This window comes from Tursiops truncatus, chromosome 9 (genome assembly GCF_011762595.2).
Source record: "Tursiops truncatus isolate mTurTru1 chromosome 9, mTurTru1.mat.Y, whole genome shotgun sequence".
NCBI lineage: Eukaryota > Metazoa > Chordata > Mammalia > Artiodactyla > Delphinidae > Tursiops > Tursiops truncatus.
Window position 1 is genome coordinate 5,022,258 of NC_047042.1, and position 5,219 is coordinate 5,027,476.

Consider the following 5,219-nt stretch of genomic DNA (forward strand, 5'->3'; position numbering starts at 1 on the left):
ACTTGTTAAATGATCGATGAGGGCTCTTTTTTTTTTTTTCAATGTCTCCACAGTTTATTTTAGCAGATTATTTTTTAAACAAATATGAACAATCCATTACAAACAACCAAACAATAAAAGAAAAATAGCTTCTAATTTGTTTCAAGCCAAAAAAGTAAAGCATACCCTCCAGAGATATTTCACCTGATAGTTTTCTGTGCTGTCTTATACCATTCAACTCTTGCTACACCAATGTAACAAAAATACCAAGGAAACCCTATGCTGCTGGTATTAACAGAAACTTCAAAGTTAAGAAGGAAAAAAAACGTGAAGAACAAATATATAAAAGCTCTCTAACTCCCCAAATGGAACAAATGGTTTACAGAACGTTTTGCTCAATAAGCAGATTGCTCAATAATCTGGTTCTTGACAGATGAACAAAATGACAAAATAGCAAAATGTAAAAATTGTTACTGTTTTATCAAAAAGAGAAAAAGAACATTTAGTTACGTCAATAAACTTAGTCACCTAATAAGTCATTGTTCACATCTAATTTCAAGGCTCCCAAAGATTCATTCTCTTTTATCAAGAGAATCAAACAAACTAATATCCAACAGTGAAACTTCTAAGAGATTCATTTTTAGTGAGTCATAGGACTCAACAGTGGACATGACAGTATTATTTTCGTTAAAGCTGTTAATACATCCAACAACCTAGAAGTCTCTATGTAGACTTTTTTTTCTTACATCTTTATTGGAGTATAATTGCTTTACAATGGTGAGTTAGTTTCTGCTTTATAACAAAGTGAATCAGTTATACATATACATATATTCCCATATCTCTTCCCTCTTGCATCTCCTTCCCTCCCACCCTCCCTATCCCACCCTTCCAGGTGGTCACAAATCACCGAGCTGATCTCCCTGTGCTATGTGGCTGCTTCCCACTAGCTATCTATTTTACGTTTGGTAGTGTATATATGTTCATGCCACTCTCTCACTTTGTCACAGCTTACCCTTCCCCCTCCCCACTACTGGGCATATACCCTGAGAAAACCATAATTCAGAAAGAGACATGTACCAAAATGTTCATTGCAGCTCTATTTACAATAGCCAGGAGATGGAAACAACCTAAGTGTCCATCATCGGATGAATGGATAAAGTAGATGTGGCACATATATACAATGGAATATTACTCAGCCATAAAATGAAACGAAATTGAGCTATTTGTAATGAGGTGGACGGACCTAGAGTCTGTCATACAGAGTGAAGTAAGTCAGAAAGAGAAAGACAAATACTGTATGCTAACATATATATATGGAATTTAAGAAAAAAAAAATAAGAGGAACCTAGGGGTAACACAGGAATAAAGACACAGACCTACTAGAGAATGGACTCGATGAGAGCTTTTCAAGGAATTCCTATGTGCTGATCACTCTTCTAGGAATTCTAGAATGTTGCATTTACTTTTGTGATGGAGAACATTTTTCTAACTGTGAAACCAAAGCTAAAAATCAAAAATACTACACCAGTAGCTTTTTACTACATGAATATTTTAAACTTCTAAATGTCAAACCGCACACACACAGAAATACTCACACAGCAAAACAATAGCAAAAAGAAAAACAACTAGGAAATATTCTTACATAGTTTATAATGGATACCCCATTAGAAGTAAAATATATTACCATTTTGCCAACAAATACAGTAGGGTAGAAAGAATAATGTTTATGTTATATAAAATGTTCAGTTTTACTATGAATCAAAAACATACAAAATGACTTGATTTTTAATCCACAAATTGCTTATTTTCAAATGTGTTACAGATATAGTCTAAATTACTAAGAATGTTTAAAACTGAGTTCCAGGAATACTGTTACCACTTTATTTTATTTGTCTTTTCCACATTCACTAAAATTTGTTTCCTTCTGTAATAGGAGAAACATTCAGACAAACAATTTTTTATAGCTTGCAGACATAGTAACGTATTTATTAAATATTTTATTTTGTTTTCCCAATGCTTTATTGTGCTATGCCCATGCAGTGAAGTTAATGGCTATAAACATTCAAGAAGGTTTTAAATGCCTCTGTAGGAAAAGAGGAAAGCCATTTTGATCTATGACAAATTGCTTTGCCACTTATTCAAATTTACATCAGTCCTCAAACATTTTGCTAATAAAAGGTGATTCTAAGGTCTACACTATCTGAATTGAATGAAATGGAAATATCTTATGGCCCAACTAGTATACAGCTTTTCAAATCCCTTACCCTCTGAATTAGTCATGCAATTTCTACACCTGTCACCTAAATTTGCTTAGGAATTTCAAAAGAATAGGTAGTGCTAATTTTGTTATTCTATACCTGAATTAGGACATTATGAGTTGAATTGTAAAGTAGTAGAAACCACATGTCATATGTAAAATAGTTGAAACTAAAGGTAAGTGTTAAGGAAATAAGTATAACATATAAAGTTAGAAAATAAATGTTAACAGGCTGTAGTGTTTAGTACGAAATTACCACTTATACTCAGTTCTCATTGTCTAAGTATTCAATATTTATGCAAAACCCAGAGGTGTAGTTTCGCATGAATTTTTGTAAAATTATTAATTCAAGATGAGAGGTCCTAGCCACATGGACCTCTTTACACTATGGTAACTTACTTCTTGAAAGTCAACAGGAAAAGTATCCCTGTATTTTACTACAACAGTCTTATATAGCATGATCTATGGAAGAGGGTGCCTATCCCACTGTACTCATATTTTCTGCCAACACTCAGGGGGAGGGGATTATACAGACATATATACTAGTGGGTAGTGATTTGGGGGTCATCTTAGTATTCAGGCTTCTGCAAAGATAGAACTTTCCTTGGGCTAAGAGATATTATATGGTTCCCAAGGTCAGGACAAAGATAGTCTATGCAAACGTGGAATTAAAGCACTCTGTGTCACATAGGGTATTTTGAACTCAAATAAGAGAATATTGAACTAAAATTATACTAAATGATAAGAATATGTATTCAGTTGTTAGGGACAGAGTAGGATAATTAAATAGATAGTTTGGAAATCCCACTAGGGGATTAAAGACAGAGAAGGAATTTTAAAGGAGTTTGGGAGACTGTTATAAGCTAAAGACCACTCAAGAAAAGAATCTGGTAACCTAGCAACAATCTACATTACCTTGAAGGAAGTCCAGATGCATTCAAGCACCAGGCACACTCAAGCCAGAAGTCCTGATAGTTCAAGTCCAAGACAATAGATATGAGGCTTACATCTTGTTCCATGAAGTCAGGGAGGTAATGGTCCTTGAAGAGTAGCATTTCTTCATGTAGCCAAGACAGAAATATGGGTGAAAGGGGACAGAAACTAGGTGAAAGGGGATGTTATACCGAAACCCAAAATGATCTACTATATTTTAGTCTATGTTACCACCCTTCTGGTGATATGCATATGATTTAAATAGTGCCATGGCAGTCCTGGTTAGACCATATAGGGTTAAAGAGGAACTAATGATGTAAGCCTTGATGTCTACCCAAAAATGAGGAAGAAGGCGGTCTTATCCCTCCTCACTTTTTCTTTGATTATAAAAATGTAGCCGTGGGGCTTCCCTGGTGGCGCAGTGGTTGAGAGTCCGCCTGCCGATGCAGGGGACACGGGTTCATGCCCCAGTCCAGGAAGATCCCACGTGCCGCGGAGAGGATGGGCCCGTGAGCCATGGCCGCTGAGCCTGCACATCCGGAGCCTGTTCTCTGCAATGGGAAAGGCCACAACAGTGAGAGGCCCGCATAATTCAAAAAAAAAAAAAAAAAAAAAAAAAATGTAGTCATCTTTACTCTCGGGGCTGTGCTCCTTTGCCTGCCTATTTCCATCTCTCACAAGCATCCTACACCTGCCACTTGGCCTCACGCTGAATTCGTTCTGCATCAAGTCAAAAGGACCTGAGCTTCAGTACATCCTGACACCAGGTGAGTGGTTTCAATTAAAAGACAGTGGGTTTGAGTCCCCTCCTAAATCAGGGATCATGGGTTCAAGTCCCAGCCTGAGTTTTGGCTGGGTTTGAGTCCCATCTGAGAAGAGTGAGGTTTCACAGTCACACTGTAAGAAATCTGGATGTAGAGTGGTTGTAGTATTGATAAATTCAGCTACTTATTGATATTAACGAGGTGAAAATGCTTTCCATCTATCTTTCGTGCCTCAGCATAATGTTTCTAGATACTGGACTATTAGTAACTACATTTTGGCTTATTTCACTTGCTCTGCTTGTCATTATGTTCTGGGTACATCTCAGATGACATATCTTAATAAACTACCCCTCATTGGTGGATTGTTTTTAAGGACAGAACAGATGTGTTTGCTGCAGGTCCAATGAGTGCAGCAGTCTTGGTTCTCTGCCCCTCTTCCCTGGTGGGATTCTCAGGCATGTAGCTATTGGTGGAGGGGAAAAGAACGAACACAAGAAGTATAATCCTCTCTTTTGTTTTCTTAGATTTCAGCAGGTGAACAAATGTTTACATTTGGATTCCTATAGAGGTAATATCTCAAAATTTGAGAGGAAGAGTGGGCAAAAAATCTGAATTAAAGAGGGAGATTAATAGACTACATGTAATTGAACCTAGAAAATGATCCCCAAAGAAAAAGTGATGGGGAAGAAATGAATTCTCAAATGAAAAGATTTAGGTTTTATGATGCCCAGGTTTAGGACATGGGACTACAGTGCCCTGTGCATGAGTAAGATTGTCTGAAAATGGCACATTTTGTACCTGTATCATGGATAAACTGAAATTTGGAAATACCTCTGACCAGTGGGAGGGGCCATTCCCTTCTCAGTGTTGCATGGAATTCTTAGTTAAATTATATTTATAAAATACTTGAGACAGTAAAATATACATCTTTTCAAGTCTACATATAATATTCACATAAAACGCTCTTCAATATACTTAAAAGAATTGAAATCATACAGACTATGTTTTCTGAACAAAACAAAACTAACTTATAAGTCAATAACATAAATATTTGTTTTAGAATCTACAAATATTTGGAAATTAAATCACACACTTCTAAATAACTTGTGGGTCAAAGCATATTAGAAATTATTTTGGTTGCTAAGTGAAAATAAAACATAACATATCAAAATTGTAAAATGCAATTTAAGCAGTCCTTAGAGGGAGTTTTATTACTTAAACACTTATTTTAGAAAAAGAGAACCAAATAATATCAGTAAAGCAAATTCAATTAAAAAGATGAGTAG